Source organism: Bos javanicus, chromosome 9, assembly GCF_032452875.1.
Source record: "Bos javanicus breed banteng chromosome 9, ARS-OSU_banteng_1.0, whole genome shotgun sequence".
In the NCBI taxonomy this organism is placed as follows: Eukaryota; Metazoa; Chordata; class Mammalia; order Artiodactyla; family Bovidae; genus Bos; species Bos javanicus.
Genome location: NC_083876.1, coordinates 24,240,228 through 24,252,862, shown reverse-complemented (window position 1 = coordinate 24,252,862; position 12,635 = coordinate 24,240,228). Strand labels below are relative to the sequence as shown.

Genomic DNA, 12,635 nt, shown 5'->3' with positions numbered 1-12,635 from the left:
AAGGGCTAAGACTGTAGATTCTTCTTTGTGTCCTAAACAAGAACCAATGCCAGCAGGAGGAAGGGTCTTCAGACTCTCCTTCTGCTAACAGAATCAAACTGAAATATTTGATAATAAAACCTAATGAGAAACTACATGAAAAAATAGTTATTTGCTAATCATCTTACATAAAAGTCAGTATTTATGAAAAATAAGTACCTCAGTAGCAGGAAAGGCTGAAGAGTTAAATATTCCATAACACTTCATAACACATGTGGGCCCAAAAGCTATCATGAGGAAAGAATAAAAGCAGGCACTTTTAGAAGAAGCCATTTTAGTGGCTGGGAAAACATGGGAAGCTATTTGTCTTCTTTAATTAGGCAAATATAAATTAAAAGAACAATGAAATTTTTTTCACATATGGGCTTGGCATAAAGATTTATATTATCCAGCACTGTTGAGTTTGAAAATTGTTGAAGTTGATCACAGTAAAAATATGTGCAGATGATGGAAGATGTGGGATTTGGGAGTAACAAGTAAAATTTACAATGTGCATGACATTCATCTCCAGCAATCTCACTCAGAACTTCTGTATCCCAGAGAAATATGTGAACATGGACACATAGCACGTAGAAGCACCTGCAAAATATTTATTGCAACATTATGTGTAACAGCGAAAAAATTGGAAGCATGTAAACATAAGTTAAAAGGGAATGGCTTAGACCTTTAGGTTCATCCATACTGTGGAATACTGTGTTTAAAGGAATGATATAGAACACGATGTACTGGCATACAACAATGTCCAAAAATCATGGCTTTATGAAAAGACCAAATCTCGGGAAAATGTATCCAAGATTATTTCATTTCTTACAAAACTCCACAGAGAGAAAAAATTAAAAAAAAAAAATATATATATATATATGTATGTATTACCATCTGTCCTAAGTATATGAAAATGTTTACTAAAAATCTGGAAAAGTGGGCCTTCCTTGATGGCTCAGTGGTAAAAAATCCACCTGCCAATGCAGGAGACACCAAGTCGATCCCTGACCTGGGAAGAACCCACATGCCTCTGAGTAACTCAGCCCCAGCACCATGACTACTGAGCCTGTGCTCTAGAGCCCGTGAACGGCTGCTACTGAGCCCACACGTAGCAACTGCTGAAGCCCACGTGCCCGAGAGCTCATGCTCCACTAGAGGAGAGACCACCACAGGGAGAAGCCCCACACCAAGACCAGAGAGTGGCCCCTGCTCATCACGACTAGACAAAAGCCTTCACAGCAACAAAGACTCAGGACAGACAAAAACAAGTAAATAAGTACACACAAAAAAATTTTTTAACTAAATGTTAAAAAAAGAAAGAACCCTTACAACTCAATAATAGAATAAATAGCCCAATTTTTTTAAAAATCTAGAAAATGAAAAAAAAACAGGAATTATTTTTTTAATTCCTACACTTTTATATTTCAATATAGGGCTTAATTTAAAACAAATATATATCTGTCAAAACCAGGATTTCCTATAAACAGAGGCTAAGTTAAAGATTAAGTCTTAATAGCTTCACTTGGGAAAAGAATGCAATCAGTGGCTCCAAGAATGAATGAGAGAAACCAGCAGAGGAGACAAGGAAGCAAGGAAGCAGAAACAACATGGGACTGGCACAGCTTCACAGGAAAGCGTGGCTGGGGCCGTGTCCTGGCAGGCCACATGGAACGTCCGTTCGCACGCTGCAGTAGTTGGGGATGAGATGGGGGTGAACTAGAGAATCAGCTCTCTCTCATCTCCTCTTCCTCACTGGTCAACTATCCCTTCACAAATTAACTCCTCTGTCCTGCTGGCTTGTATTAGTCATCACATCTGAAGAGTCTTTGGGAAAGGCATGTCTCATGCCCAATGCTCAGCGGAAAGCAGAACCAATGGGAAGAGGAAAAGTTGTCGTGCATTTAGCCGGGTTGAGCCTGCTTTACCTGCTGCTGTAGTTCTCCTCCATCAGGTGCAGTAAAATCTGCCATCTTGCCAGGGGAATCTGGGACAACAAGTGATATTTGGGAACAAGGCAACACTATAGTGTAATGGTCAAAGATCTCCACTGAGCAAACAGCCAAGACCCCGGAAGTACATGGCATCAGGTGAATGTGAGAAGATGCAGGAATGTTTAATTCGACCACAGATACATTAATGATGTAAATATACTAATTACAGAAATAAAAATAAGTAACCTAAACAAATGAGTTATTAATATATGTTTACCTTCAATATAAGACACACTAATAAACTAAAGCATTTTTGAAAGTATTTTAATTCTACTAGTTAAGCAGGAGTAAAATTTAAAATGGGATGCTTACTTTCCAAATTCCTAGACAAGTCAAAACCAAAATATAACTCATCATTAGTAAAAGGAGACTCCAAGGGAGCACGAAAGTCAGGAAATATCAAACAGAATACTAAAAAAGAAAGATTTAAATTATGCTAAATGGTCAACCTCCCTATTAAAAGGCAAAAATACACAGTATTAAAGCAAACAAATCAATACCCAAATATTTATTGGAAAAACATTCCTCATCAGTTCTGAGACCTCTCAGAACACATGGATGAAAAGATATTTATTTTATTCAATGTAAAACATCTCCAACTGTCAATAGAAAAAGTTAGTCCCCAAATGAGTAGATGAATACAGATGTCTACACATAAAATCTAATGGCCAGAACTAATTCAGAAGTTTGAATCTAAATGCTTTACTTATTTTTAATGGAATGTATCTTGTCTATAGTAGTAGAAACATGGTTACATTGCCTTGTTTTCTAATATGAAAAAAATCGTCATTTTACAAATCATGGAAACCACAGTGGCATGGAGATGTTTTGATGGGGTGAGGAGAGACAAAGCACAGGAAGAGTGCGAATCCTCAGGCTTATGGAGAAGATCGTTTGAGAGCTTGACTTCCCTATATGTTTTGCATTTTTAAAAGTCTTGGCATAAAGCTGAACAGAAGTATAAAGGCAACAAGAGAAATCTACCAGTAATAATTCAGATAAGATTTTTAAGAGAGTTCATTATGATTAACATAAGTTCCTTATTTCTGTGCCTCTGCTCCAACATAACTTTTTTTCCCTATAAATATTTTACATATTTTTCTGCATTATTGTAAATGAAACTTAATCTTTTTTTCTTCCCTACTTCAAAGACTTTTAGTGGGTTTCCCAAAGCCATATCTAAATGTTTGAGATAATTGCTGCACTGCAGAAATTTACATATGTTGTCCAAGTCCTTACCATTTACCCTCAGGAAATTTTGCAGTTAAAAGATAGTTTTTTCTGTGTCATCATGCTATCCTTGATATAAGCTGCACCCCAAAACATAAAATATGAAGGATAAAAAACCATATATGCAGGACAAAAGCCAAGACTTATGACTCTAAGTAATGCATAGGTTACTACGAAGACTACTCTTCTGACACATTTTTTCCCAAGGAATGATCTTGGCACTGCCTCTTTATATATCTTTACAGATAAACACATTAGCCATGATGTGTTTAGTTCTAGATTCTGAACATTTTTATGATATTAGTGTCTTTCTTCCAAGATATTCAAGCACTAGCTTTATCAGTCATTCATTTTAAGAGTTTCAAAAAAGGCTTGGGTCCAGGACACACGAACACATCAGTTTGTCAGTTAATCTATACTTTTCAGCCATTAAAAAGAAATGAAGAAGGAGCAAAAGAAAGAAGGGAGATGATGACACAAATCTAAAATCCTGAAATATTGAGAGCAGTTCAATGCTATGACAACATCATAAAATTTATGTTCACTTTATCAATATTGGCCATATATACGTTATACTTTACCAGCAACTTATATCATTATCAACAGCATGAAGTGCCAGCCTGAAATCCAAGTCAGCTCTGAAACCAAGAGAAGAGAATGATACCAACCACCTTATGAGGGCAGAGAACCAGCTGTTCCTTAGTAGAGTCACAATGGCTTTAATACTCAAAAGATTCCTCTATCATTTAAAGGCACACCTTAAACTGCAAAAGGAATCATCAAAGAAGACACAGAAACTAAGCCTCTAAAATCATAGATGATACTATCTCTATTATGAAATTCTGTTCAGAGTTTTGATGTAAAGGGTAAAAATATGTTTTGTTTTCTGCCATATCAATAGTTTGATTTTTAAATGAAAACATCTTCCTTCTACAAGGAAGACCTAGAAATTAACCTGGAATATAAGTTATCACAAAGCCTCTGCAATCTATGTTAGACATTGCACACTCCATACTGCTCAGCCTTCTGGAATGCCCAAAAAAAAAAAAAAAAAAAAATCAGTTGAACAAAACATCAATCCAAGGGACAGAACTCAAATACAGAATGCCATGAACTCCTACCAGAGCTCATCTTTGCAAATGGCATTTAACCCTCTTTAATACTGTTTCAACCTGGCCTTTAACATCAATCTTTTTGACACTTCTGATTCTAGTATATGATATTACCATTAATATAAGATGTAATTTTCTAATACATATTTAAATGGAGATAAAGTTTTCATACCCTGGTCATCACACCAGTCCAGAAGAGGCACAAAGAACTGTGGCAGAAGGATGAGATAGGAATTAAAAAGAATAGATAAGAACTCTGCCTTCAGCCCTCCACTGAGCTCAGAGGTGAGGAGGCCTAAGTGAAAGAGATTCAACATCAGGGTAGAAGGAAGAACACTCTGCCACACCCACTGATAAAGCCATAAATGTTCATGGTATGATAACGTGAAGGACATGATGATACACAAGGCCCTCAGGTCCAGAAATCTCAACCCTGCCACTCAATATTTTATCATCAGGGATTTATGCCTTTGCAATTACCAAGGGAGGGGATCCCACAGTGTAAGCTGATGGCCAACAGGAATGAAATGGTAGCCACTTGAAGAAAATACAGAAGAGCTAAAATACAGGATGAAAAGTTTGTGATGAAAAAGGCCACTGAGAGGGCAAGTAATTTTGCAAGTTACCGAAAAAAAAAAAAAGACAAATTCTACACGCATGACTCGTTTCCCTGGATAAAATTCCACTCCCTAGTAGAGGAAAATGACCAGTAAGAATAAAAACAAATAAAACATGTATTGAAAACCTAGTATATAAATGTCTTGTCATAACTGTGGGCTGTAAGGAAGAAACAAAATGTGGAAATCAAAACAGGAAGAAGAGAAGGAGGCATAATAACAGAAATTAAAGTTGCAATGATTAAGAAACTGTGAAGCAAAAGTCTATATGCATTTTGTACTAAATATAAGAATTTCTAATTTCACATCCAGTTCTACTTGGAGATGTGATCCTGTTATGATATGGAAATAAATTGGTATCTGATGAGAAAAATGCTGGCTACTCCTCATCCCCAAGGGCTACATTTACAAGAATGAACTACATGAGAATGTTTTGCAGATCTTAAAAGCATTCATACAAAATCTGCTTTGAGTAATACCAACTTATAGCTGCCAGAGAATAAAATCGAAACTATAATTTCTTAGAAATAAATATGTAAAGTACACTAGAAAAAAGATATTCAAAATAATTTTTCCTCCCTTGATCCCTAAAGAGAGAATTTCCTAAAATTATTTCCTCAAAAAATATAGGAGCTGTCTCAGCATTCAAGGAGGAAGCATAAAGAATTGCAATTAGTGATACTAAAATGGACTCCATGTCTCCTTATAAGTTTCTAAAACTAGGTGTGTTTTTTTTTATTAAGTAGCATTCTTTTTATTCATGTTTGAATAAATATTTGAGCATTTCCTATGAGCAAGTCATGCTACTTAAAATGAAGAACATAATCAGAAAAGTTATGACCAACCTAGATAGCATACTCAAAAGCAGAGACATTACTTTGCCAACAAAGGTCCGTCTAGTCAAGGCTACGGTTTTTCCAGTGGTCATGTATGGATGTGAGAGTTGGACTGTGAAGAAGGCTGAGCACTGAAGAATTGATGCTTTTGAAATGTGGTGTTGGAGAAGACTCTTGAGAGTCCCTTGGACTGCAAGGAGATCCAACCAGTCCATTCTGAAGATCAGCCCTGGGATTTCTTTGGAGGGAATGATGCTGAAGCTGAAACTCCAGTACTTTGGCCACCTCACGTGAAGAGTTGAGTCATTGGAAAAGACTCTGATGCTGGGAGGGATTGGGGGCAGGAGGAGAAGGGGATGACAGAGGATGAGATGGCTGGATGGCATCACTGACTCGATGGACGTGAGTCTGAGTGAACTCCGGGAGTTGGTGATAGACAGGGAGGCCTGGCATGCTGCAATTCATGGGGTCGCAAAGAGTCAGACATGACTGAGCGACTGAACTGAACTGAATCAGATCTACATTTAAGGAGCTTTAAGATGTGCTGAAGATCCCTGGATAGGGAAGATCCCATGGACTAGGAAATGGCACCTCATCCCATTATTCTTGCCTGGAAAATCCCATGGACAGAGGATCCTGGTGGGCTACAGTCCACGTGACCACAAAGAGTCAGACACAACTGAGCACAAAGAGGTAAGCCACATCCAAAAAACAATTATGAGGCAAGATAAAAAATGATAATGCCAGAAGAAAAATGAAAGCAAAATGCCAAGAAAGTTCAGAGGAAGCAGAAATCATTCCCATAATGTTGGAAGGTACAAGGTGTTTTTCATGGAGCACACATCAACTGAGTAGGGCCTTGAAGAACACATAGGATTTCTATAGTTGCAGAGAGCAGCTGGAGGAATTCCAGATGAAAAAAAAAAAAAAGCCATAAAAGGAGAAAAGAGCCCAATAAGTGTTTAGGAGAAGAACATGTAGTCCAGTTATGTATGTTCAGTGATGGTCCAAGTATTTTAAGAACAAAACACTGGATATCCACAATTTATCTAGAAGTTCCTGGCTCCTTCTCAGATTTTCAAGGCAGGCTTTTATACAAATGGTAAACTATCTTCTGTTGAAATAATATCATAAAATTTAGATCTGGATCTTTCTAACTCAACGCTCTATTTTAGCAGAATTGGAAAACTGACTTTCCAAGAGGATAATGGCATCTCCAACTTCATACAGCTAATTAAAGGCAATGTTAAGACTCATAGTGGAGCTTATATTTTTATCCGGAAGGAAGAATTTCCCTGATTCATAAATACTTTCTCACTCCACTCTTTACCTCCCCATACATGCCAAAACATGCATTGGTTCACAGGCTGACCCATGCAGTCTGTAACAAAGGACAGGATATTTTCTCTGTAAGATGCTACCTGGTTCGTATAGGGAGTCAGTCCCCACTTTGGCCTCATTAGCTCCAGGTTCTCATCACCTCCTGGACTGAACCTTTATTAACTAAGAGGACCAAACAACAATGTCACCAAAAAAAGGAATTTCTAAAAAGAACCAATAGCAGTTGAAATGCAGGAAGTATAACTTTCTTAGATTTGACTCCCTCTAGAGTATGTTGGAGGAAAAGACTTGATCCAGTGAATTATTTTTCAGTACATATTTTAAAACAGGAAAAGCTATTGATACAATATTCCCCTTCCCCCACAAAATCTACGAAGTTTCTTAAAGAAGAAAAGCCATAACAATTCCGTTATTCTTAATGGATAGAGCTAAAATGTTTCTGCTGAGTAAACTATTGATTTATATCTCTAACCTGCTGGTACCAGAACAAGAGATCTCTAAAGTCAAGTCATTAAATACTGGCTTTGTGATTTATAGTATTAAAATTCCAAATTCCCAATAATAGCTTTAGTGTGAGGCAGCTAGTGGTTTTTTCCAATGCGCTAGCATTTAATAAATGCTATCAAATAAACCTACCATGAAGCCTTTATTTCTACAAATTAAAGTTCACTAACCAAATTCAAATATATTCAGCTTTTTCACATGTATAATGAACATAGAGTTACTTGTAAATGTGAAAAGGTTATGCATTTTATTATGGCAAGATATATATGTATTAGTTCCATGCTGCAAAAACAAAAATCAGGGACTTGCTTAATTCTCCTAATATCTTAACATTTGGATACCTTTAAGAAATTTCTTTCACCTGTTCTGCATTTTCAAACTCAAGTAGGCTTATTAAACAGAGAAATTTTCTCAAGGTCATTGAAACATTAAGTATCATATATTGATAACAATCGACATAACTATGAAACCCCTCAAAGGAATAATACTTATGCTGCTGCTGCTAAGTTGCTTCAGTCATGTCCGACTCTGTGCGACCCCACTGACGGAAGCCCACCAGGCTCCCCAGTCCCTGGGATTCTCCAGGCAAGAACACTGGAGTGGGTTGCTATATCCTTCTCCAATGCATGAAAGTGAAAAGTGAAAGGGAAGTCGCTCAGTCATGTCTGACTCTTCTCGATCCCATGGACTGCAGCCTACCAGGCCCCTCCATCCATGGGATTTTCCAGGCAAGAGTACTGGAGTGGGGTGCCATTGCCTTCTCCGATTCTTATGGTAGGATAATCAAATTACATCTAACCATTTTTGTTCTTTATAGCAGGATACCTACATAAAGTGCATCTATATGTGTGTGTGTGTGTGTGCTTAGTCTCTTCAGTCCTGTCTGACTCTTTGTGACCATATGGACTATAGCTCACCAGGCTCCTCTGTCCATGGGATTCTCCAGGCAAGAATACTGAAGTGGTTGCCATTGCCTTTTCCAGGGGATCTTCCTGATTCAGGGATTGAACCCAGTCTCCTGCATTGCCAGACTGATTCTTTAAAACTGAGCCATCAAGGAAGCCTATTATGGATATAGATGGATATTTTAGTGACCTGTTTAGTGAACTTCTGCTATTCTAGGTTGGTAAATCCTATTTTAATTTTATTTTATTATCTACCAACCCAAAATTTAAATAGTGCATTTGAGGGGGCTGGGGGGCAGCACGCATGCAGGGAGCGTGTGTGCAGCTTGCCAGATCTTAGTTCCCAGACCAGGGATCAAACCCAGGCCCAAACCCAGGCCCTGGTAGTGAAATGGAGAAGGCAGTGGCAACCCACTCCGGTACTCTTGCCTGGAAAATCCCATGAACGGAGGAGCCTGGTGGGCTGCAGTCCATGGTGTCGTTAGGAGTCGGACACGACTGAGCAACTTCATTTTCACTTTTCACTTTCATGCATTGGAGAAGGAAATGGCAACCCACTCCAGTGTTCTTGCCTGGAGAATTCCAGGGACGGGGGAGCCTGGTCAGCTGCCGTCTCTGGGGTCACACAGAGTCGGACACGACTGAAGCGACTTAGCAGCAGCAGGTTGTGAAAGCATGGAGTCCCAAGCACTGGACTGCCAGGGAATTCCTGAAGAAACCATAAAATCTTAATTGGAAAATGCCTTAATATTCATCCGAATTTACTTAGAAATTCTACTCTGCAGGAAAACATATTCCACTTTAGGCAACTCTCATGATTCAAAGCAACCCTTAAGTTCTTCTCTCTCAACAAAGCTCCTATCAGTAAAGAAATCTCTTCTTAGGCCTTGGGTCTCTGGCTACTAGTTAGTAAAGTACTAGTTAGTAAAGTACTTTGGCCTGTCAACTAATATTAATAATTAATTTGATTGATGAATATACATTAAAGAGGCAGAGGAAAGTCATGCTGGTGGGAACCTGTACGAACTGGTTATTTATTTGAACACTACAGTACATTAAGAGTTCATTTTGACTTCATTGAATACTGCAAAGCAGATAACTGCTCACTTTCCGCAGGATTTAGAGGGGGAAAAAGTTTTTTTCGGTAAGTTGCAAAATGCAGTGACTAATCTTTATTATATTGTATTACACAGTTGTGTGATCACTCCTGATGTCAATAGACCATTTCCCATTCCACAGACTGGACTCACTTGACTTTCTGTTTATTTAAGTGACACTTTTGTTTGAAATTCTGGGCGCTTCTTATCCCTTTGAGTCACATACCGCATCTGGGAGCCTCTGCTCTGGCACTTTTTAGCACCTCATTAATTACTAATTGTAGCAAAGTCCTGCTGTTTTGCAACTCCTCTGCCTTTGTTGGGAAATCACAACCCCTTGCTAGGAGGAGAAGGCAGGACAATAGTTATCTGCAAAATGTCCAGTTTGGAAGCATATTACAAAGGCTAATTATCTTAAGGTCTTGTAACTTCCCTAGATATTCAAGCTTAGCAAGATAACTCATTGTGTCTCTGAAGTACCTTAAAACTTAGCGCCAGGGACACACCTAAGAAACCTTTGCATTCAGCTAACTGTTTTTAAGAAAAGTTAAATAATTATTAAAGCTCTAAGTGAGAAAAAGTGATGAAATAGAATAAGTCTCTGAGTTCACACATCTTTTAGAGGGAGAAGCCCAAAGCATAATATCCACAAACGTAAGAGAACCCCCAGTGGGTTCTCTTCCCTGTCCATTAGCACTTGTCTGAATCTCCCATTTGGCTTTCAATGTGTGCTCTGCTTCACAGTTGTTTATGTTTTGGGGCATACAAGTTCTGACCATCCCACTCCCCCTATTTCCAATAAATTTTAAGCCCTTCAGAGGCAGGAGTGGTATCCTTTAATATTCTTTTCATCTGCAGCACCTAGCAGAGTACTCTGCACATTTCTCTATGTAGGTATTTAAAATACACAGTATTTTTCTACTACAAAAATAAAACAAATAAAACCTAAATAGTTCCATAAATGAGTGCAAGGTCTTGAATGACAACTAACAATTTTATGAAGGATTCATCTTAGATATCAATTTGGTGCTGTATGTCAAGATGGTTGATGTATTGAACGAATGCAAGGATCATATCCACACCACTATTAGAAAAGTGTTGTTGCCCTTTGTGTCAGCAATAAAAAGACTACACATTTTTGAAATCAGTATTCCTCAACTTGGGGACAAAATAGTAAAAGAAATCCACAGAATAGCTTTCCACAGTACTGAAGAACACCTACTCATTCCTTTCCTATTGAATCTGAAGACTCTCAATCATATTATCCATTCTGATTTGCTCTCTGTCTTCCCCTAAATACTCTGGTTATCTTCTCTGAAATGTTACCTTCAGCACCACCCCTTTCCCAAACAAAGAGATTCAGAATTGTTGAAAATCATTCACTGACCTAGGTGCACCAATGACTCTTGATTAAGATAAGGGGATGCAAACTGATTTGAGCCCCACCCACCTCCACCTCTGCTTCAGTTCAGTTCAGCTCAGTTCAGTCGCTCAGTCCTGTCCGACTCTTTGTGACCCCATGGACTGCAGAACGCCAGGCTTTCCGGTCCATCACCAACTCCCGGAGTTTACGCAAACTCATGTCCATTGAGTAGGTGATGCCATCCAACGATCTCATCCTCTGTTGTCCCCTTCTCCTCCTGCCTTCAATCTTTCCCAGCATCAGGGTCTTTTCCAATGAGTCAGCTCTTCGCATCAGGTGGCCAAAGTATTGAAATTTCAGCTTCAGCATCAGTCCTTCCAATGAATATTCAGGACTGATCTCCTTTAGGATGGACTGGTTGGATCTCTTTGCAGTCCAAGAGACTCTCAATGGTCTTCTCCAACATCACAGTTCAAAAGCATCAGTTCTTCAGTGCTCAGCTTTCTTTATAGTCCAACTCTCACATCCATACATGACTACTGGAAAAACCATAGCTTTGACTATTTGTTGGCATTTGACATTTGTTGGCAAAGTAATATCTCTGGTTTATAATAGGCTGTCTAGGTTGGTCATAGCTTTTCTTCCAAGGAGCACGCGTCTTTTAATTTCATGGCTGTAGTTACCATCTGCAGTGATTTTGGAGCCCAAGAAAATAAAGCCTCTCACTGTTTCCATTGTTTCCCCATCTATTTGCCATAAAGTGATGGGACTGGATGTCATGATCTTAGTTTTCTGAATGTTGAGTTTTAAGCCAGCTTTCTCACTCTCCTCTTTCACTTTCATCAAAAGGCTCTTTAGTTCTTGTTCATTTTCTGCCATAAGGGTGGGGTCACCTGCATATCTGAGGTTATTGATATTTCTCCCGGCAATCTTGATTCCAGCTTGTCCTTCATCCAGCCCAACATGTCACATGACATACTTTGCATATAAGTTAAATAAGCAAGGTGACAGTATATAGCCTTGACTGACTTCCCCAATTTGGAGCCAGTCTGTTGTCCCATGTACAGTACTAACTGTTGCTTCTTGACATGCATACAGATTTCTCAGGAGGCAGGTCAAGTGGTCTGGTATTCCCAACTCTTGAAGAATTTTCCACAGTTTATTGTGATCCACACAGTTAAAGGCTTTGGCATAGTCAATAAAGCAAATGTGAAAGAAAGTGAAGTCGCTCAGTCGTGTCCGACTCTTTGCGACCCCATGGACTGTCGCCCACCAGGCTCCTCAGTCCATGGAATTTTCCAGGCAAGAGTACTGGAGTGGGTTGCCATTTTCTTCTCCAGCGGATCTTCCCAACCCAGGGATCGAACCCAGGTCTCCCGCACTGCAGGCAGATGCTTTACCATCTGAGCCACAGCAAAAGTAGATGTTTTTCTGGAACTCTTTTGCTTTTTCTATGATTCAACAGATGTTGGCAATTTGATCTCTGGCTCCTCTGCCTTTTCTAAATCCAGCTTGAACATCTGGAAGTTCATGGTTCACGTACTGCTGAAGCCTGGCTCAGAGAATTTTGAGCATTACTTTGCTAGTATGTGAGATGAGTGCAATTGTGTGGTAGTTT

At 38.9% G+C, this 12,635-nt stretch overlaps 1 long non-coding RNA gene across 1 annotated transcript; it reads right to left on the bottom strand.

Annotated features, from left to right (window-relative positions):
• Nucleotides 1-212: 212 nt before the first annotated feature.
• LOC133254416 (uncharacterized) lies at nt 213-3,919 on the bottom strand. Its single transcript, XR_009738666.1, has 3 exons — nt 3,812-3,919; nt 1,947-2,005; nt 213-618 (listed from the first exon to the last, which is right to left on the bottom strand). It is a non-coding gene; the product is annotated as an uncharacterized LOC133254416 (long non-coding RNA).
• Nucleotides 3,920-12,635: the final 8,716 nt, after the last annotated feature.